General features: G+C 30.1%; 1 protein-coding gene across 4 annotated transcripts in view; it reads left to right on the forward strand.

The window, feature by feature from the left end:
* Positions 1-24,474, forward strand: part of LOC129952848 (sorbin and SH3 domain-containing protein 1) — a 360,372-nt gene that overhangs the window by 133,956 nt on the left and 201,942 nt on the right. The gene's annotated exons all lie outside the window — the stretch shown is intronic.

Below are 24,474 nucleotides of genomic sequence, written 5' to 3' on the forward strand. Positions count from 1 at the left end.
TTTTAAAAACTTTGTTCGAAGTCAATTATTAACAAAAAAATTATTGAAAATTTCACGTGAAATATTTTCTACTAGTTGTTTTTTTTAAACTAATTTCACCTTAAAGTGAAGTATTGTATTTTTCACATGGAACTGGATTTTATTATTTTTTTAAACTTCCAAGTAAATTATTGAAAATGCACTAAAAAAATCTCTAGATATGGTTTCGTTCTTCAAATTTATAGATAATCCTGCATTTTTTCTTGGTTTATCTTAAATAAAAAGAATAAGTGAAATATTTAACATAAATCATAAATACTGCAGATTTCACATGAAATATTTCCAATTGGAATTTTTCAAAACAATTATTTAATTTTTTACCAATTTGTTTACCAATAGTAAGTGAATTATTATTATTATTATTATTATTTTCCAATTCATCTTTTAAAGCCAACCATTGACAAATTCAAGGTTTATCTTTATTTCTTCCCAATACCAAATTAAATTTTAAAACAAAAGTCAATTTTATTGAAAATTAATTTTTTTTCGAATAATTCTCCTAAATGAAAGTGAATTAAAACCATTCGCATAAAATTGATCATATTTTTGTTTGGCTTTAAATTTTACTAAATTTGGTTTCAAATGGAATGAAAATCATTAAAAATTTCATATGAATTACATTAGAATAGCAGTTTTTCAAAAATTTCGTTTCATTATACAGAAATTGAATGATTGAAAATTTCAAGTGATCATATTTAAGACGGCATTTTAACTTTTATTAATTAAATTTATATTTTTCTTAATGAACGTAATTATTGACAATATGAAGTTACAATATCAAAATTTATTTTATAGCAAACAAGAGAATAAGAAATTTTGAAATTGATAATTGATTGATAATTTTCCTCAATTGCATTCGGAAATAGAAAATGAAATAATCGTCATTTCGGGTGAAATGTCGGGATTTTTGTTAAACATAAAAAAAAAACTACTAAAATTTAGACAAGTAAATTTCCACTGACCTAAAAAAAAATAAATCTTGACTTTAAAATACGAAAACTGTAGTAAAACCATTTTCCAATTTTTATTTCACATACAAAAATTCCTTGCTAATTTTTTCACTGTTCCTATTGCTGTTCCATAAGCCTCTTCAATGGTGAAATTCTCCCACATCTCCTTTATAGGAAAAGTTATTGAAGAACACAAATTTGTATATTTGTTCGGTTAAATTTCTTAAAGTTCCGATTCAAGCTCCTCTGTCTTCTCCTCACCTCACCTAGAAGTGAAACTCCCCCAATAGAGTTGTTTGAATCTTGGAAAACTCCTGTCAATAAAGTATAAGAAAAATGAAATTGAGTGCTTTGGTCTTGTTTTTCGAAGAAGAGTGCAATATACTTATGTACTGTACAACTACGTAACGTATATACAGAGAAGGCGTCATGATGGCTTCTGGAATTGAGTCCACAAAAGCTGACTCTCTGGGTGATTCATTTATCATGTCATGCATGCATTCCTCATAGACCAGAAGAAGCATCAGCATCAGTTAACTCATCGTATATCTCGAACACCAACAACAACAACAACTTCATCATCTAACTATCCAGATCCAGATCCACCTGCAATTGAGATGAATATCAAGAAGTTGGAGATGAAGTAGATGAACTGAACGTAGTGACTGACACTTGGAGCACCCTGATGATAAACCATCAGCCAGTAGCAGCAGTTAGCATAAGATACAGAACCTTGTTGTTGTTGTTGGATATCTATTAATAATATTATAGTTGTTGTTGTTGTTGCGGTCTTGGTTCACATCATCATCATCATCATCGTCATCAGAGTGAAGATGTCTTTTACGTCTGGTGTTGGGCTTGGATAATTAATACTTCGACTAATGAAGTGGATCACAACTTTGTATCTATATAAATTTATAAGTGTATCTATCTTTATATGAATTAAAAAGAAGAAGAAGATGGATTTTTCTTTATCTTCATCTTTTTTTGTTAGTCTTAATTTTTGTTCAAAGATTTTTCTTCATCAGAATTGAGAATAGAGGATAATGGAGTAATGAGGAGAGTGGATGGGATCTTTAGATAAGACTTATAATATAAGAAAGGATACTGATGGTTTGGATTAATTATCATGCAATCAAAATAAAATAAAAGAATAGAAAAGAAAAGTAAAGAAGTTTCAAGTACATTTTTTTCTTCGAAGTTTGTACTGCGTTTTCTTTGAAATTCAAAAAAGAATATCAAGTTGAAAGAAGTTCTTGCGAAGAGAATCAACATTAAAAACAAAATTGAAGGGTTTTGTTAAGATAATTTTTCAAAGGGAAAAAGTTCCTTTTTTATTCTTATACTGATGTGACAAATTTACCTTTGACAGGCAGTGCCAAGTTGATGGATTGTTTGTTGTTTAAGTTGAAATTAGAACAAAAAAGGAATGGTTTCTATTTGGGTTAGGAATTTGTGTTAATTGTGAAAAATCTTAGCGGAAATTCAGCATAATGCATTTGAGTAATTAAAAGGGTTGATAACCTTAAAATCATGGGGGTTATACAAATTGGACACTACAGAAGAAGGTTTATTATATTTGACCAAAAATTCAAAAGATTGTCAGAGTATTCAAAGTATCTGAATCTGAAAAAAATTGATTTGTGATTTTGAAAACAACTGTCTTTTAAAAATGTGACGTTAAAAGTGTCAGTATTGAAGCAGAGCGTGAGATACTTGATAAATGCTCAAAAACACTAATTCGCTAGCTTTCATCGTTTTCAAATTGATAGTCATCATGTTCTCATTGTTGATCTAAAAATGTTAAGCTGTCAAATAGTTATGAAGATTTGCCAACACTCTAGTTATTTTTTGATTACAAATTCATATCTTATTTTTATTTAATTCTTAGCAATTTTTGAATGCAAATCACGCATTTTTGTTTAGTTTTTTTTTAAATTCGGTTTCATATTATTTTATGATTTTGAAGAAACTCAGCTTTAAGTGAATAACATTTTGAAAATGAAAACATGACTTTGTCAACTCAGTATATGCTGGTATGACTTTTCAATGTATTTTTTCACTGATTCTAGAAATTTTGTAAATTATTATTTTTGATTGTAAAAATAGCAACACTAATATTTTGTTAAGGGTGATTTTTTAAAAGCTATAGGAAGGAAAGTTTAAAACAAAAAAAACAACTCACAAAAAATTCTTGAAATCTTTATTTAAATCGATAGCACGCTCCATATAATTTTGTTTTTGAAGATTATTTTATGCAAATGTTGACCTAGACTGCGCTCAAATAATCCATCCATTTATTCCAATTTTGGGATACTCTTTCCAACATTTCGGCCGGTATCTCACGAATAAATGCATCAATGTTGTCTTCCAATGCGTCAATTGAAGCAGGCTTGTCTGTATATACATGAGCTTTAGTATTACCCACAAAAATAGTTAAAAGGCATTAAACCGCACGATCGAGGAGGCCAATTGACCAGCCCCGAACGTGAAATAAAATGTTCTTCGAACGCGTTTCTCAATAAGTCCATTGTTGCGAGTGCTGTGTGGCATGTGGCACCATCTTCGTTAAAACTACATTTCATGCGAGTCATGCTCTTGCATTTTGGACAAAAAAAGTCTTCACGGTAGCGCTCACCATTCACAGTTACGTTACGATTCGCATCATCTTTGAAGAAGTACGGTCCAATGATGCTACCAGCCATAAACCGCACCAAACTGTGACTTTTTCTCTATCAAAATCAACAATTCTGCTTATTTACGCACCCATTGAGCCAAAAATGAGCTTCATCACTGACTACAATCTTTCGAAAAAAAAGAGCGCGATGAACTTTCTTAACAGAGCCATCAATTTGATAATAAAAATCAATAATTTTCAAGTGTTGTTCGTTTATAAGACTATTCATGGTTAAATTATAGACCAAACTGAAGATATTTGACAGTGAAACAAAATATTCAACGTGCGTTAGCTGTTTAAACCAGTCTTGCCAAAAAGATAATAGCTAAAAAATCACCCTTTATAAGAATGACAAAAAAAACTGAATTGGTATCAATACAAACTTATGCTAAATCTTTTGCAGAATTGTTGGTTTTCTGTTTAGTTGAAAATTAACGAAATTACAAAAGCAGTACTACAAGACACGAAAGTAAAAGTTACAAAAATTAAAAATATGAAACATTTTTTGACTTTAAGGTTGGAATGCGGCCCACACTGATAACTTCGTATTCGTGCTAATTTTTCATATAAAAACTTATAATGTCTATGGATTTTGTTGTTCTAGCCATTGAAATTCTATAAAGCCTAATAGGAGGTTTTCTGAAATGGCTATCAGTTTTGCAAGATTATTAAAGAAGTGGTTGCCTAAGAATTTTTCGTGTAGTGTGGCATAGTGCTGGGCAGTTGCATGAGAAGTGGGCATTGCAGCCTTTGCACATGTCATCGTTGGTAAGCCGTATTTTATTTTTATGGCAAGCCAAAAAAGGTTGTGACCTGTTAACATGCTTACAAGCAATCGAAAAGATTGTTTGTCTATATGGATGGATAATAGATCGGGATCTATTTTTATAGAATTTGGGACATAGTTTCCTGTGTGTAGGTCTGCAGGTTTCGAGGATTTCCCACCTTTCATTGATTTTTGCAGTATTTTGTTGGCAATGATCTGTTTGAGTGCACAAGTGTGGGTTTCTATATGAGATTGGTCCAGAGTTGTACCTGCTCTTGCTAGCTCATCAGCTCTCTCGTTTCCAGACTTATCACTGTGACCTGATACCCAGCAGAGACTTATGTTATGCTGTGAGTAAGATGTGGCAGAAATCGATTTCATTGCTGCTTGACTATCAATGAAATGGTGAAATCAGCTCATGATAACGCCATCAGTGAGACCTGTTTTTCATTGTATGTCACTGTTAATACCTCGGCTTGAAAGACACTGCTTTGATCGCTAAGTCTAACATTGCGTTTGACATTGTTCACACATTCGTTCTTATCAGGGAATATAGCAATAAAGGGTTTAATGAAATTCAGATATGGATTCATGGAGTCTGTGTTACATTATTCCGTATGATGCATAATCTGAGCGTATCCATTGTGGCTAGTTCTTCAGCAGTTGGTCTGGCTAAGCAGTAAAATGCTGTTTCCAGCAGTTTCCTTTTCTTAAAGGTCTAGGGATAGAAGATTGAGTATTGCTAACATTTCTGCAGTGGGAGTGGTTCTTTTCGCTCTTGCTACACTTATACAAGTCAGTCTCTGTACTGTACTACCATGGGCTAGTACTGGTCTAACGATTTCCGTGGCCATCTCAGTATGATTTCTGGATTTGGTCAACAGTTTCTACTGAAGATCTTATTGTATGAGTAGAATGTGATTTGAGCTTTTTTTTATCTGTCCAAAGTATTTGGGCCAATTTTTTATCTAGGATTACTCCTAGGAATTAAACTTAATTTGATAGTTTCAGTGGCGGTCCACCTGTACTAGGAATTGTATAATCTAGTATTTTCTTCTTATTTGCAAGAATTACTTAATCTGTTTAAAGTACGAGTAGGTTAATCGTCAAGCCACAGTTTTCTTGCCCATGCATAAGTTCTGGATAATCTTTAGTTGAGTTGATCACTTATATTGGTAAGGAATTTTAGTGTCACCAACAGATTTACAACTTCAGCGTTTACCACAGCTCTGACACCGCTGTATTCAAGTTTGGTAAGGATTTCGTTTATGACCAGAAACCAGAGAAGTGGTGAGGGACAGTATACCTCTTTTACGAGTTTCTTTGCGTGTTTGTACTTTGATCTCTGTACCACATAGTTCGCTTTTTTCTGTCTAGTGTCTATGTTTTAACATATAATTTATAAAGCATTGTTCTTTTTCTAGACCCGAAAGAGCATTTTTTGACTGCACTGATTTGTACGTTGATGAAGGCCCTCCTTATCATAAAATAATTTGTCTATTGTTCTCACCACCCAGTGTAGGACAGTTTCTACACTTAAGCCTTTAGTTACAAAATGTTAAAAATATTTTGTATGTAACTTAAAATAATTTTGAAGGCTAAATTTTAACCAAGAAATTTGAGTCCAAAATCACTTACCAAGTCTTAGTAGTATTTTTGTTACTAGTATTTTTTTACTTTCCAAAGCAAGTACTTGAAATGGGCTCGATTTGTCGAATTGAAAATTTTGACATTTATCAACGTAGAAATGTCTAGAGTTGAGTCTGTACGTCCGTACGTTCGTGACATTTTTTTCGTCGTTCATAGCTCGTCAACCAGAAGAGATACCGACTTCAAATAAATTTTTTTATACAGATAAAAATGCACGAAGGGCTCTCAAGAAAATTGCTCGGACGGTTTTTTTCAACATAGCAGTTTAAAAAAAAGGTAAACATTTTAGTAAACCTAAAATATCACACGGACCAATGACTCATCGAAAAAACTGAAAATAAAATTTGTCACCTCGAAAATTTTACGAATAAAAATGATTTTATCTCCAAAACAATTTTGTGCAACGAAAAAAAACGCGTTGTTAAATTTTGAGAAAAATCAAATTGGCAGTTTTTTATAAAAAATAAAAACCTAAAGAAATTGAATTCGACTTAAATATCTTTTCAAAGACTTAAGATTAAGGCTTCAAACTTATTCATCTTATAAGAAACATTGTTTTTAAGATTCGGTACAATTTTGAGAAAAAATTAATTGACAGTTTTTTTTAATAAAAACAAAAGTTGGTAAAAATTGATTTTTGACTCAAATATTTATATAAAACTTTAAGATATTGGCTATAAATTTATTTTATTTTTAAAAAAATATTGTTGTCAACATTCGGTAAAATTTTGAGAAATATCGATTCGACATTTTTTTTTCAAAAAATAAAAATCTAACAAAACATTACATTCGACTCAAATAGCTTTTCAAAAATTGAAAATATTGTGTTCAAACTTTTTATTTCACAGAAAATATTGTTTTGATATTCAGTACAAAAAAAAAGTACGCAAATTTGGTAAAAATTTATGTTCTCTCAAATAAATATCATTCAGCCAATTTATAAAAATTTAAGAAATACGACTAAAAATCCATTTAATAAAACTAGATTTTCAAACTAAACTGATTCTTGATGGTAATTTAAAAATTTTTAAGAATAATTCAACTGACAACTTATTTAACCGAACACGAGAACCTTTAAACTTTTACGTATGACAAATCGGCAGACGGGGTGGGAAGTTATCAGTGTGGGTTGCATCCTAGCCTCTTTTTTGTAGTATTTTGAAGTCCATATCATCATTGGGTCGTGAAATATGGCCGACGACGAAAGAAGGCACCCAAAGCTAAAAGACATTCGGACGTACGCATGCACGCACTTACAGACATCTTTCTAAAAAAATTATATTTAGGAACCTTGAAACGTGAAGAAAAGTCAAAAATTTACCAATTTAAAAACTGGGACCAATTAACTTCCATATATTACCCACCTAGCAAAATTTCAGAATGTTATTATAAGATTTAGCTTAATTTCTTTTAAAAAGCGAAACATTGTTTTTTTTTGGTGTTAATTCTAATAAGATTTAACTATACAACAATTGTATTTGCCCGGCAACTAGGGTTCCCCTTTTTTTCCTTTAAGACTTCTACGATAGTTATTTTGTCATGTGCAGTATGTCAATTGTGCCAAAATAATAATAGAATGCCCCAATTCTATTTTAAATCATCAAGAACATGCTTATTCTTCTCCTCCTCATTCTTCTTCAGACATAAACATAAAAACCATTGAATTCAATTATTTGTATGATTTGCTAAGTGGGAGCAATAATTAAGTTCAACAGTCACGTATATTAAATTTAAATGACTCATTTGCCTCATTCCATCCAATTAACATCAACTATCTGCAAAAAAAAAAAGAGATACTATGAAAAAATAAAAACATCTCTAATTTTCTGCACTTATAAACTTTGTAGCACGTTACGAGTACTCGTAGTTAGATGAGAATTGCTAGTCATCCCCTTCATCATAAAATAATCATAAACAATTTTCTATTGCAGATCGTCGCGGTCGTTGTCGGTCGTGAGAAAGAAAGCAAAATCACACCACACAATTATAAACACTCATATAAAGCTCCTGTTCCACTATTATTATTATGATGATGATTAGTTTTTTTTTTAAAAACACTTTTAAAACAGGTTAAAGTTCGACTTAATGCAGAAGAAACTTTCAATCGACAACCAAGTGTTAATTTGCATCTAAACTCTTTATACCTACCTCCTTACAAAAAAACGAAGTCGACTACGATAGTTTTCAAATCACGGTAGCAAAAATATAAGTTGCATAGACCAAACCGAAACCGAGCTGGAGACCGACCGGCATACATCTATCAATTTATCGCCTTCTCTGTGCCGCAAAAAAAGATTATATGTACGTACATCAAACCGCTGCATGCCACTCATTTACAAGTATCTCAAGTTTGAAACGTCGTTGGTCGTCGTCGTCTCTGCCACAATCAACCTGGTGTGGTGAAGATAGACGTATCTCGTAGATACAATTTTGCATCTTGATTTTTGCACAGGAGACATGAAGCTGATGTAACCATTTTCCCATTACATCATGCATTTTGTATGCGTCGATGATAATTGCTCCAATTTGAAACTATAAACCTGGGGTGATAGATATTTCTTGACTTCACGACACGACGAAGTGTCGAGCTCTCAAAATGATGATGGGTTTTAAGTTTCACTCTTTATAACTCCTAACCACTATATATAGCCCAGCTTAGCCACCAATGATGATGATGATGTCATTAAAAACCAATCCAAAAATCATATACCAATAGATAGAACAGGTATAAGTACTTTCATAGGTACATCCGTATTAAAATACTCATGTCAAGTAGAGATAATTTAGGTTAATGACGTCACACACTCGGGAAGTTTTATAGTGTTGATTGAAGATTTATTTTATAAACTGTCTTGAGTATCTCACAATCCCATTTTATATGATATGGGTGCTTATTTCTGTTTTTCGATAAAATATATCAAGACGCAGATAAAGTAGATATACCGGTGAATGATGACACGCTGCAATACTGTGGAACACAATAACAAATTTCTAGGACAAATTCAAAAATTCTATTCTTATTTTACACGATGTAAAAAAAAATAAGACGTGATGATTATTACTTTCGATTGATGTATTTCGGTCTAAGTCAGAAGATCGATCTAACTAGATAAAGTAATTTGCTTTTAATTCTACACTGAACATTTTTTACTTCCTCAAAAAGGACCGGTTAGATTTTTATGAAATTTTCTAAAATTCAATTCTCATTTATTGATATCGATTTAATTTTTTAGAACATAAGACGAAGTAAATTTGCGTTTTCCATATTTCGATTTTTGCCATTTTTAAGTTATTTGTGTTATTTGAATTCGACAAGTGGAAATCGTTTAAAAACAGTAATATTTCCATGTAAAGGAAATGAACCTTAAGTTTTTTTTTTATAGAATGCACTTGATTCTACTTTGTATTTGAGGAAAGGAAACTATTTTTAACACTTCAAACTTTTAACGACGTTTTTGATATTTGGAAACTGCTTTTTGCAAATATCCGCAAATCTGTAGCAAATGTGCAAATGTGTAGTGACAGTGCACATCAACACACAAAATACTCATATTTAATATTTATTTTATTAAAAATGAACAAAACAAATAAAATATAAGAAATTATAGACATTATGACTATGAATAAAATTGTTTACTTAAGGTGTTTTCGGAAAGTATTTGATGTTTTGAAATCGATCGAATGATAGAACCCTTAAAACATTTCTACTTGATTTTCAATTTAGATTTCATTGTCATTTCACTCGATTTTGGGAACTTAGCTGATAGTCACCTTTTCTTTGAATCGATCCTCTTTCGAAGTTATTTTAGCATTTTTAAAAAATAATTTTTCCCTTTACCATTTTAAAAGATTTCATTAAAAAAAACTCTACAAGGGACATTTACTTAAAAGAGCATCTTTTGTTGGATAATAAACGGTTTTTTGGATTGTTTTAAACAAGTCGAATTTAATTGGTTTAAGTCCGACACCCATAAAATAATCGCTGGTGTTCCCCAAGGCTCTGTCTTATCTCCCATATTCTTTTTGTTAGAGCACTGTTTAATGGAGAAAAATCGTATAGAATTTAATGAGTCGAAAACTTGACACTGTGTTTTGCCGCCTTTGCTAGTATCCAAGAGTGACATTTCCGTCAAAGAAACTGAACAGAACACGTCTTTATTCTCGAAACAGTAACAAGTTCTTACTTACAATAGAAAAATAGCATGATGCTTGAGTTTTTTGAGGTGATGAAAGAAGTTTATTTTCGACCAGCAACTCAGTTTTCCTCTTCTGCACCCTCTCACCGGATTGGATTCGAAGACCGTTCGACCTTTATTATTTCGACCAATTTGTCGTTTTGTCTTCTCCTTCACTCTCCATCTATATGTAAACGGAACCAAAAATCACAAAAAGGATAATTTTATAAAAGCATTCTAAGAAGTTTTCTTTAACAGGTGTTCAGGCCTTAGCGCCATAAATGACAACCGAGCTGATGAACGTCTTAAAGATTGTAGTTTTAGATGCTCCAGGGAAAACTTTACTACTTAATTGCCTTCGAAGTCCAAAGAGGCATCGATTTGCAAGAGTTATTTCTTGTTTGATTTCAGCGTTGGTGTAGTTGTCTGAATTTGTAGCGGTACCTAGGTAGGCAAAGTCCTCAAATACCTCAAAGTTTTAGCTGTCTTATGTGACGTTTTGTCCAAGACTTCGTTAGGCAACGTCCTTTTTTGATGAGAGCATATACTTGGTCCTGCCCTCATTGACCTTTATATCTTCTTCGCTTCAGTCTTAATGTACCACTGACATCACGCTTTGATTATCCAAATATATCAGAATCATAGGCGGATCCAAGAATTTGCATCACAAAATCGCCAAGAGTGTTTAGGTTTTATTAACTTCCCATAGGAAGTTATTGTAATGGGTCCGATTTGTCAAATTGAAAATTTTGACATTTCTCGACGTTTCAAGGTCCCTAGAGTCGAAATAAAAGATTTTTAGAAAGATGTCTGTGCGTGCGTGTGTACGTACGTTTGTACGTCCGTACGTCCGTACGTCCGTACGTCCGTACGTCCGTACGTTCGCGACGTTTTTTTCGTCGTCCATAGCTCAAGAACCAGAAGAGGTATCGACTTCAAATAAATTTTATTATACAGATAATAAGGCAGAAAGATGCAGAAAGGGCTCTCAAGAAAATTGCGTGGGTGGTTTTTTTACCATAGCAGTTTGAAAAAAAGGTGAAAATTTTGGATAACCCTTAATATCTTACGAACCAAAAACGCTAGAGACTTGAAATAAATTTTATATAATAGATTGTAACGTGATACCAAACAGGTATATTTTTTTAAAAAAATCAATATAACGGTTTTTTTTAAAAATCAATAAAACTGAAAAAAAAAATTTGTCACCTCCAAAATTTTACGACTGAAATATGATTTCATCTCTAAAACAATTTTGTGCAACGAAGAATAATGTTTTTGACATCTGATAAAATTTTGAGAAAAATCTAATTGACAGTTTTTTTATAAAAAATAAAAATCTAAAAAAAACATTACTCAAAGTTCGTAAAAATAGAATATCGATTCAAATATCTTTTCAAAACCTTGAAATTTAGGCTTCAAGCTTATTTTATCTTATAGGAAATATTGTTTTCAACATTTTTAAAAATGTTGAGAAAAATCGAATTGACAGTTTTTTTTACAAAAAATAAAAACCTAAAAAAAAATTTATAAAAGTTGGTAAAAATTGATTTTCGACTCAAATATCTTTTCAAAACTTTGAGATATTGGCTTTAATTTACTTTTATCTTTCAAAAAATCTTGTTGTCAACATTCAGTTAAAGTTTGAAAAAAATCGAATTGACAGTTTTTTTACAAAAAATAAAAAACTAAAAAAAAATTTATAAAAGTTGGTAAAAATTGATTTTCGACTCAAATATCTTTTCAAAACTTTGAGATATAGGCTTTAATTTACTTTTATCTTTCAAAAAATCTTGTTGTCAACATTCGGTTAAAGTTTGAAAAAAATCGAATTGCCAGTTTTTTTACAAAAAATAAAAACCTAAAAAAAAAATTATAAAAGTTGGTAAAAATTGATTTTCGACTCAAATATCTTTTCAAAACTTTAAGATATTGGCTTCAATTTACTTTTATCTTTCAAAAAATATTGTTGTCAACATTCGGTTAAAGCTTGAAAAAAATCGAATGGACAGTTTTTTTATAAAAAATAAAAAACTAAAAAAAAATTTATAAAAGTTGGTAAAAATTGATTTTCGACTCAAATATCTTTTCAAAACTTTGAGATATTGGCTTTAATTTACTTTTATCTTTCAAAAAACCTTGTTGTCAACATTCGGTTAAAGTTTGAAAAAAATCGAATTGACAGTTTTTTTACAAAAAATAAAAACCTAAAAAAAAATGTATAAAAGTTGGTAAAAATTGATTTTCGACTCAAATATCTTTTCAAAACTTTGAGATATTGGCTTTAATTTACTTTTATCTTTCAAAAAATTTTGTTGTCAACATTCAGTTAAAGTTTGAAAAAAATCGAATTGACAGTTTTTTTACAAAAAATAAAAAAATAAAAAAAAATTTATAAAAGTTGGTAAAAATTGATTTTCGACTCAAATATCTTTTCAAAACTTTGAGATATTGGCTTTAATTTACTTTTATCTTTCAAAAAATCTTGTTGTCAACATTCAGTTAAAGTTTAAAAAAAATCGAATTGACAGTTTTTTTACAAAAAATAAAAAACTAAAAAAAAATGTATAAAAGTTGGTAAAAATTGATTTTCAACTCAAATATCTCTTTAAAAATTTTAAATATTGGCTTCAAAGTAATTTTATCTCATAAGAAATATTGATTTCAACATTTGGTAAAATTTTTAAAAAATCGAATTGACAGTTTTTTTTTTACAAAAAATAAAACTCTAAAAAAAACAATACTAAAACTTCGTAAAAATTTACTTTAGACTCAAATAGCTTTTCAAAACTTAAAAATATTGGCTTGAAACTTATTTTATTTTTTAGAAAATATTGTTTTCGATATTCAGTAATTTTTATATAAAAATCCAAAAGTCCGTTTTTTCATAAGAAATAAAATCTACAAAAAATAGTACGCAAATTTGGTAAAAATTGATACGAGTACAACGAGTACATATAGACAAACTTTTAAGCAAGACAAATCGACAGACGGGATGGGAAGTTATCAGTGTGGGTCGCATCCCAGCCTCTTTTTTATTTAGCTTTTATTCGTCCAAAACTTGAGTATAACTATCATATTTGGGCTGGTGCTCTAATAACGTACTTGTGTCTTCTGGATAGAATTGAAAAAAAAACTCTAAAAATGATTGGAGATCGTTCTCTTTCAGAAGCATTTGCTTGTTTTGAACACCGCCGCAAGGTGTCATGCCTGTTATTGTTTTATCGTGACCTTTATAACAATACTCTATTGAAATAGCCAGTTGCATTTCTCCCCTAAACAATTCAATCGTAATACTCGTACTGCTAGGAATGCCCAATTTCGAACGTACTTTTAAGTACAGAGATTCTTTCCTTAGCCGCAGTACACGAATGTGGAATGCTTTACCAGGCTCAATATTTTCCACTCATTACAATGTGCAGACATTCAAAACTCCTATCCTCCTTTCCCAACTGCTCCCACTGTGTTTAATCATTATAAGGGTATAAAAGATTTCTTCTCACTGAATTTTCAAAACATTTTGTTTTAAAAGTGAAGCAAAAGAATTGAATGAATATTGCTCCACACCCTTTTAGTGAGTGCATAATAAAAAAAATTCAAGTAATTGGATGAACCATTGAAAGATATTACCTCTAGTGTTGACAGTTGAGTTTTGCGCAATTCTTTCTAATACGACGTTGAGGAAGTCACATGACTGTTTTGACATCAAACACATAGGTGAGATCTTTTCCAAGCTAGCATTCTACATCGTCACTCCGACAAACGGAGAAGTTCGACAGGGATTCTAGTCATTGCTCCGTAAATTGTTCACTACTGATTTGTCATATATTTGTCTTAGGACTTTTGGGCAGTATTAAAAAGAAAAAGTGGCAAAAACATCGTTGGACCTTATTAAAATTTATTATGCTCCCGTGAAAAAGCTACTCTCATTCCATCCCTAAAGAAATTTGAACACAATAGTCATACATCCAGGAATACTTATCATTAACGTTCGGTGGCAATTCTTAGTTTAGAGATTATTCCTAAGCCGTACTGCATGAATGTACAATGCTTGACCACACTCTGACTCACTTTGTCATTAAGAAGGGGAGGGGGAGTAAAATAGGTCAACTTTTCTATTTTGAAAATTATTAAAAAACTATAGACTTTTTCGATTTATGTGTTTCTGAGTAGAAATGATTTGAACAAATAATTTTTTTTAAAAATTAAGATTTTTAAAAATCACTCAACTACAAGTCTTTTGGAAATTAAAAAAACCTCAACTCAAAGCTTTTCCTTTACTGACAGAATCTAAAGATCACTCCGTTTATAACCACAAAAAAAACTTCTACTTAAAATTTATAATTTTCTGTGATCATAGCCTTTTCCCGAAATTCTAATTTAATCTGTCCCACTGTACTTTTTTTAAATTGATGTAATTGAAAGTTTATTTTAAAATAAAATTCTTCTTTTATTGTCCAATCATACACAATATCAACGATAGATAACACAGTCTCTATTGTTTACAAGCTTTTTGTTGATACTTTTGACATCACCGCCAACAATTCAGCAATTGAATTTGATAACAACGATACTATTTTTATTAAGCTTTTTGCGTAATCGAAAGTGGTCTAATGATTGTATCTGTATATTTTGTTTAGTTTTATTTTTTTGGGTATTTGTTTAAACTATTATATTATATTTTGCTTGTTAGTATTTTGCACCTTTTAGTTAAAAGTATTGGTAATGGCGGATGTACAGATACAACAAAAATATACACTCTCAAAAAACTCAAAACCCAAACGAAGTGTGATCGATTGTAGTCGGATCGGATAGCCCCTTAATATTTGCGGTAACCGATCAAGAGCTTAGCTCATCAGTAGCCCAGTATTCGGTTAGCATTTGATACGATTTGTGGTGTTTTTGTTGTTTTTTTTCGTTCCTAATAAATTAATATTATTTTAGTTAATATTCGTATAAATTACAGTGCTTCATCATTTTACAATGAAAGGAAAGAAAAATAAAACAAACATTCAAGAAATTGAAAATACCTTTTAAAAGGCTGAGATCATAATCTTCACGCATAAATATAAAGACTCTTAGAGGAGACATAAGCAAAACAAAAATCAAGAAAAATAAACATAGAGTGATTAAAGTTAACAAAATATTTAATCAACTCTAAAACACTTTTCGTGTACTTCAAAAATTTGATCGTATGTTTTCCCAAAATGTGAGAGAGAGGAATGTTTTTTTTAAGTTTTGCTGTAAGAGGAAAAAAGACTCGAGTCTTGACTTTGGGTTGTTCAGAATTGATTGACACATCAACTGATTCAAGATCTTCTATGACCTTGATTGAAATGAAAACAACTAATTAGGAAGCTGTTTTTGTTTTGAAGCCAATATTGTTTTGTTTTGGTTTTCTTTTTGGGAAATGAGTCATAATTAGTAAATTTTTTGTATCATTGGACTTGAATTTAAAGGGTTAGGCGCCAGACCCAAAGACTGATAACAGACGCAACGATATCAAATATAGACTGGTTCTCGTGTTTTAAAACATGAAAAAAGTATATAGATGTAAGTTTAATTGTTTCTTGTCTGTTGTGATAAGAAATTTCGATAAGAATTTCGTTTAAGAAAACAAAAAATTGTTGATAGAAGAATTAATAAATGTTTACATTTTAAGTTGATCTTTTAGAGAGTTGAGGGCGGGACGCCTCCGTTTTTCAATGATTGGTTATTCATAAGTTCTTTCTAAATTCCCATAAATTAACACGGATTTAAAATTAAATCTTTGTTCAGTTTTATTCGTTTGACATAAAGATTATTAATTATAATCATTTATTATTATAATAAACTTATTTGCATTGGAAAATAATTTACTATGCACGAACGTTCAAATGTATTTATTTCAAAGAAGTATTGTTCTTTTGATCATTTCTATTTTTAAAGATATTGTTTTATTGAATTGTTGTGATCTTACCTACATCAAGTTATATGTGTCTACTTTATGTCAGAATCTTACTTGACAAGATTTGTTTTTATTGTTTATTATTATCAATTGATGTCGTTTAATAAAACAAACAAAATGAACAGAATAATTTAAAGAAGGGAAATACATTTATTATTTCTAATTAAAGTAATAAAACTAACGTATTTTATTATTTTAATGCCTTTCTTCTTGGTTGAAAAACAGAATGTTTTAGTTGTAAGATATTCATAAATTTTTAAAACTTGTATTGGAAAGTTTCGAATATAGCAGAAATTGGCTTTTGAAACAATTTCTGTTTAACAATATTTTGTAGAGTTGGTGTAGTTTCTTTGGAAAGTTTTTTGGGTTCGACATTTTTTAAACTCTGGTTCAAAGTCTTCTTATGCTTAAATGGTAGTGAAACATTTTTCTTTCTCATCAATGTAGCATAAAACTAAGTTTTCAGGTTTAAACTTGTTTATATATATAACTATTAACATGATTGAAAATCATTTAATGTGCGAAATCTTTTGATTTTAACAATTTTAATAAGTTTAAGAGCTTCTGAGATAGAAGAAGAAATCGCTTAGAGCTCAATCTTTTTTGGTAATAAGCTATTAATGAAAAGTTATTGAGGTTCTTAAATAAATATTAACGAGATTTTTATCTACTTAATATTTGGTAGTAGTGCCCGTGGCATGATGGTTAGTGCGTTGGACTGTCATGCAAGGGGTCTTGGGTTCAATCCCTGCCTGTGCCACCTTAATTAAAATAAATTAATTTTCGCGGGTACTGCCTCTTGCGAGGAATTGACAAATCCTTCAAGACTAATTCTTGTCATGAAAAAGTGCTTTCTCAAATTAGCCTTTCGGATTCGGCCTAAAATTGTAGGTCCCTTCCATTCCTGACAACAGTACTCGCACACAGGAATGGTTGAGAGTTGTAAGTCACTAGGCCCTGGTTCACAACGGACTGTTGCGCCACCCAATTTAATTTAATTAATATTTGGAAATAATTTTGTGACTGTTTCGCAACTGATCGTCATTAAAAAAAAGAAGCTTACTATGTCAGAGTCCGATTTGGGAAAATGTCTTTTCATGTGAAAAATAGTAAAGTGTTTAAGTTTTGAGATGTTTCATTTTGATATTGTACAACTTCTTTCTTTGTAAAGAGAAATCGATCAATATTGTCAAATTGTCCGATTTACAAATTCAAAATTCTGACATTTCTCGACTTTTCAAAGTCGAAACTACCACACTAATATAATTTTGAAAGAAAATAATTAGCTGTTTTTTCTTAAACTACAAAAAATAATTGTCATCCCGATATTTTACAAACAAAAAATGATTATTCATCCAAAATATTTACATTCAGTAAAATTTTGTGAAAAATCGAATTTACAATTACTTTTACAAATAAGAGGCTGGGAGGCGATCCTCACTGATAACTGAAAAAAAAGTTTGAAGATAATATTTTTAATTTCTAACAAGCTATTTGAGTAAAGTAAATTTTTACCAAGTTTTTTTTGTTAAGTTTTTATTTTTTGTAAAAAAATTGTCGATTCGATCGTCTAAGAAATTTTCCAGAATGTTGACAACAATGGTTTTTAAAAGATAAAAGTAGTTTTAAGCCAATATCTTAAAGTTTTGAAGAGCTATTTGAGTCGAAAATCAATTTTTACCAACTTTTGTTAATTTTTTTTTAAGTTTTTATTAAAAAAAACTGTCAATTCAGTTTTTCTCAAAATTGTACCGAATATTAAAAACAATATTGCTTATAAGATAACATACGTTGAAAGCCATAATCTAGAATTTTTGGAAAGATATTTGAGTCGAAATTCATGTAATGTTTTTTTTAGGTTTTTATTTTTTTAAAAACTGTCAATTCGAGTTTTTTAAAAATCATACCAGATGTTAAAACCGTTATTTTTCTTTGCAAAACATTATTTTATAGAAAAAAATTGAAATTTAATTCAAATCTCTAGCGTTTTTAGTTCATGAGATATTTAGGCTTAGCCTTCTCCTTTTTTTAAACTGATATGGTAAAAAAAAACACCCACGCCATTTTCTTGAGAGAACTTTTTGCATCTTTCTGCATTATTATCTGTATGACAATATTTATTTGAAGTCGATTTCTCTTCTGGTTCTTGAACTAGGACGACGAAAAAACGTCGCGAACAAACGGACGTACGAACGTGTTTTACACACTCAGGCACAGACTTATTTCTAAAAATCTTTTATTTCGACTCTAGGGACCTTGAAATGTCGAGAAATGCCAAAATTTTCAATTTGACAAATCGGACCAATTACAATAACTTCCTTTAGGAAGTTAAAAACCGAAAAATAATAATTGCTAAAAGTTTGTAAACATTGATTTTCGACTTGAATATCTTTTGAAAAATTAAAAATATTGGCTTCAAACTGGGTTTTTCTTATTAAAAAATATTGTTTTCAACATTCAGTCAAATTTGTATCAATAAAACAATCAGTTTTTTGATAGAAATAGAAATCAACCGAACATAGTATACAAAATTGGTAACAACTGAAGTTCGATTCTCCATATCTCGTAAATAAATGAAAGTAAAGAGAAATCTCTAAATAAGAAATAATAACTTTCAAGAAATAGTACGAACATTTGTAAAATTTGGTTTTCTACTAAAAAAAATCTCGTTAATGCTTCATTTTTCATTATATGCAAAATATTGGTGGTAATTTAAAGTTATTTTTTAGAAAAAATTCAAGTGAATACTTTTATAACAAAAACCTACAAACAATTGATAGTGGTATTTTTTTTTTCATCTCACACAAAAATGTGTCAAAATATTTTGTTAAAGTTTTACCAAGATAAATAGAAAAATAGGATGGGCTGTTATCAGTGAGGGTTGCATCCAAGCCTCTTTTTTATTCTTATTGTAACTATATCAACCAAAGCCGAAATCAAACAAATGTAAGCCATGGAAATACGTTAGCATATCTGTATCTCTTTATTTTATAATTCTGGACTAGTTAGCACATTTGTTGATACACATCCTCAATAACTTCACGAAATAAATATTTCTTCTTCTTCGTTTCCGGCTGCTAGTAGCAGCACTTTAACTCCTCTTGGAGCATAGGGCGGTAACTAGTTCCTACCATCTCTCTCTATTCCTAGCAATATACTTCAGCTGGGGCCACGTCTCCAAGTTCTGGGACCGAGCTTCCTTCATGACAGATGATCTCCATGTTTCTATTGGCCTTCCAGGCCGCCTTCTACCTTGAGGATTCCATTGAAAGCACTGCTTTGCTATGTTGTCGTCCGGCTTCCTTAATGCATGACCAATCCTTTTGTTTGCCCAGTCCTGAGCCACAGTTCATCGTTAGATATGGTTTGTGGCCACCGGATGTTCAGGATGTAACGTAGACAGCGGTTGAAGAAGAACATTCTCGAAATGTCATCACAGCACTTTCACGTTTCGCAAGCATATAGCAGCACGGATTTTACGTTGGAATTAAACAATTTTAACTTGGTACGGAGCGCTATTTTTCTGGGGTTACATACTTTAGAAAGCATTCTGAATGCACCACGGGTTTTTTTATTTTTCTGGTGACATCCAGGTCCGTTCCACCATCGAGTGCCAAATAGCTTCCCAGATAGTTTCACATCTTTAGTGAAATGCCTAATTCCAAAGATCGATGAAAAATCAACAATCCTGGGTTAGCAGCAATAATATTTTTAGATATTCTTACTTATATTCTTCTACAATTTTTTTTACTCTTTACTTAATTTTCCTTAAATGTCATTTTTTTACACAAGTTTCACTTAAGCGACCCAAAAACTCTTTGGTGTGCTAACTGTGATTGTAAAGTATTCCCATAGGAAGTTATTGTAATGGGTCCTATTTGTCAAATTGAAAATTTTGACATTTCTCGACGTTTCAAGGTCCCTAGAGTCGAAATAAAAGATTTTTAGAAAGATGTCTGTGCGTGCGTGTGTGCGTAAGTTCGTTAACCACAGCTCAAGAACCAGAAGAGATATCGATTTCAAATAAATTTTGTTGTACAGATAATAAGGCAGAACGATGCAAGAAAAATTTTCGAAAAAAAATCTATTTAACGTTTTTTTTTATAAATCAAAAAAACTAAAAAAAAATGTGTCACCTTCAAAATTGTAAGACTAAAATATGATTTCATATCCAAAATAATTTTGTTCAACGAAGAATCATGTTTTTGACATCTGATAAAATTTTGAGGAAAATCGAATTGACAGTTTTTTTTTTATAAAAAAATAAAAATCCAAAAAAACAATACTCAAAATTATTAAAAACTGAATATCGATTCGAATATCTTTTCAAAAACTTGAAATTTGGGCTTCTATCTTATTTTATCTAATAAGAAATATTGTTTTTTACATTCTGAAGAATGTTGAGAAAAATAGAATTGACAGTTTTTTTTACAAAAAATTAAAAACCGGAAAAAATCAACAAAAGTTGGTAAACAATGATTTACGACTCAAACATCTTTTTAAAAATTTGAGATAATAGTTTCTTAATAATTTTTACTTGTAAGAAATATTGTTTTAAATAGTAGAACAAATTTTGAGAAAAAATCGAATTGACAGTTTTTTTTACAAAAAAATAAAAACCTAAAAAAAATGTATAAAAGTTGGTAAAAATTGATTGAATTGTAGGTATTGGCTTCAAACTAATTTTATCCTATAAGAAATATTATTTTCAACATTCAGTAAAATTTTGAAAAAAAAAACGAATTGACAGTTTTTGTACAAAAAATTAAAAACCTAAAAAAAATTTAACAAAAATTGGTAAAAATTTACTTTCGACTTAAATAGCTTTTTAAAAATTAAAAATATTGGCTTCAAACTTATTTTATTTCACAGAAAATATTGTTTTTGATATTCAGTAATTTTTATATAAAAATCCAACAATCCGTTTTTTCATAAAAAAAATAAAATTTACAAATTTGGTAAAAATTGATACACAAACTTTTAAGCAAGACAAATTGACAGACGGGACGGGAAATTTTCAGTGTGGGTCGCCTCTTTTTTAAATTAATTTTAACAGTTGTTTTTAATAACAGCGTTGCTTAAAGTTTTAAAGTAAAGGATTATGATGCCATCCCAAATAGCAAGCCATTCAAAATAAAACCTCTGATTGGAAACCCCTTTTATGAACAAAAACACAAATTCCAAAACAAAAAACTTATTTATTTTTAATCCAAGAAGTACTTTTTTTCAAATTTTGTATTTGCAATATTATCTCATTTTAATGAGCCTGCTGTTCAAACATTAGCATTGAAATCGATGAGACATTTTTAAATAATCGTATGACCTTGCTCTTAAGAAAAAAGTCTCATGGAGTATTTAAGAAATACTAAAGTGAAAGAAAGTTTAAACTTATTTTGGAAATTCCAATTAGATTTTGAAATGAAAAATGGTTTTTTTCATTACATAACAAAAATTTATAAAAATAGATTAAAATTTTTTGTCTTTTGACAAAGTTAACCCTATTAATAACAAGTTAACACTATTAACCCTTAGCGGCCACATGGATAATTGGTTAACTCAGGTTTAAATGGAGGTCTTAAACCTTTCAAATTCAAATTAAAATACAACAAATAATATCTGCTAGTGGTAGGCAAGTTTGAGGACTAATTTTGCTAAGTACAAAGTTAGCCAACAAAATCTATGGTAGCGCTTTAAACGTTGGCTTCCTCGGTCTGCGGTATAATAAATTACACCAGTGTGACCATAACCGCTGATCAATATAAATATGGCTTTTTATTAAATTGAGTTTAAGTTAACTAACTAAAACAATGAGAAATGTTGATGAACTCTTCGGCACTTTTTGTTAAATTGGGTTTTTAAACGTAGGGTAATGAGTTACCCTGTGTCGCCGCTATGTGGAGTGTTTAAGGTGTGGCAATTAAGGTTTAAAATTAATGCAGTGATTTTTGAAATACCGTATTTGTTGGTGCTTAACATTTTTTTGTCTACATATGTACATAGATTAATTCTAAAGTTCTTGGGTTGTAGAGAAAAATTTGATTCCAAAAAGATTTTCAACTAGGTTCTACATTTCAATTTCACTCGAAATATTGATATGGATCCATATTTCAAATTGAAAATCTGAAATTAATTTGTATGGATATTGATTACATTTTTCTAAGAACTTGTTTTTAAGTTCGTGATAATCCGTCTTCGATTAGAATAAGTTGCTGCGATTTAAGTTCAACAAGAACAAATAGTTTAAAAACAGTACTCAAAGAATTAAAGAAGTTGCAAACTTTAATTGTATTTGAAGGAATTGAAAAAGCATTTAAAATGATTTTTCAATACGCAAAATTTTCCTCTAACTAACATTTCGAGTAAAATAATGTTCTTCCAAAAACACATGCTTTGGCATCAGACTGTTTTCAAATCTTTATCGGAAACTGCGTATCGCTTATCGTAAAGACTCACTAATCTGCAGCTACTCCTATATATTATAAAAATCAACAAAATTGTTAATTGACTGATGTGATCTACACAGCTGCTTTAATTCCATTCAAAGTGATTTGCTTTCGAAAAACGTTTGAAGTTATGGAATCAATGGAAAAGTAAAACCCTGCAAAGAATTTGACTAGATTTTCATTGATGGTAATTTTTTGGGGAAAAATTTTAACAAATACTTCAATTTCTTAAAGATTTACAATTAATTCTACACTTTTCAAACCATTCAAAAAAGTTGTGATCAATGTTCCCAATTCTTTGATACGTGATGTTAAATACAAAGTTACTTATGGAATTCTTATTTGTTAACCTCAAACTTTTCTTTTGAGCTTTTAATTATAAAGATGTTTCAAAACTGTTGAACCCATTAAGTATATAAGTGTGATTTGTAAACTAATAATGTAAGAAACAAATCTAATACTCCTTCCATCAATATTCGTAAGATCTGAAAAAATATGCAAGATCACAAAAGCATCAAAAATAAAAATGTGACTTTTCCCCTCAACTTCATATAAATTCTTAATGGTTTCAATTCTATTAATAAACATTTATCATTTTTTTTTTGTATCCTACCTGATAACAACATTATCTTTAAATAAATGATCTCAGTCTCGGATCATGTCACATGATAAAATTTATTCATATCAAATTACTTTGTCATCTGTCTATTTTCCTCATGTTTCTCTTCCTGTCGTCAAATCATTTTTACTTAAAAAGAAAACCGACAATAATCAAACTAAAATCTGTATGCATGTCATGCCTATAAAGACAACAATTAGTAAAACCTCTTTATAACAATTAATTATATTGCATAATATTTTGTTTTCTGACGTATAAAATAAAAACAGCAACAATGATGAAAATTTCAACAACCTCTTGAAGAAATTCTCCTTTTCCTTTATCTGTTTGTGTATCTTAAAAAAAAAAAACAAAATAAAAAGAAAACGGCCCTTTAAACTAAATTGCAAAACAACAACAACAACATTGCTCATAAACAACTCAAAAAAAGGAAAACACGAACAAAAATATTACTCATACGCCACAGTGTTCGATTTAATCCAAACAAACTTTCAGCCCATAATAATAACATTACCCATTAACTGTGAACTTAAAACACAACAAATACAACAACAACGATAAAAAAGACTGTATTTTTTCGCCATGATTTTTATGTTTGTTGTTGTTGTTGTTTTTGTATCCAGTTGAAGTGCGACTAATTGAAACGGAAGCGCAGTCGCAAAACTGTGTTTCCCCCTTTTTTTGTTGCTATAACTCACGCCAGGTTAATTGTAGGGTTGCGCGCTTTGAAAACAGTCGTTCGCTTAAACGTTAAACATTCTCGCCTCTGATGACTTTGACTTTCAATTCAATACAAAAAAAAATTCAATCCATTTTTGGAATATTTATTAAACGTGCCAAAAATAAATCAATTAATATTTCCTCTCTCACATAAAAATTCTACATACGTGCATCTACTAAGTTAGAATTTTAGAAAATTAAAACGAAATTAATTTGAATTTAAAAAACATATTTCAAAACCAAAAAAAAAAGAATCTTTTGAGTGTTTTTTCTTCGTTTTTGTTTTGTTTTTGTCTCCCTATACATTCACTCTCTCTCCACTGTTTCGTACTCAAAATATATTTTGTATTTTGTTAAACTTCAACAACCCTACCTAGTGTATCTATATTCCACTCAAAACGCCTCACACAGTCACTTTACTCACTCAGGTGACAAGCAGCTGACACTGATCGTATCGTTCGGTAGATATAATAAAAAAGATAGATACG

Source organism: Eupeodes corollae, chromosome 3, assembly GCF_945859685.1.
Source record: "Eupeodes corollae chromosome 3, idEupCoro1.1, whole genome shotgun sequence".
NCBI classification, from domain to species: domain Eukaryota; kingdom Metazoa; phylum Arthropoda; class Insecta; order Diptera; family Syrphidae; genus Eupeodes; species Eupeodes corollae.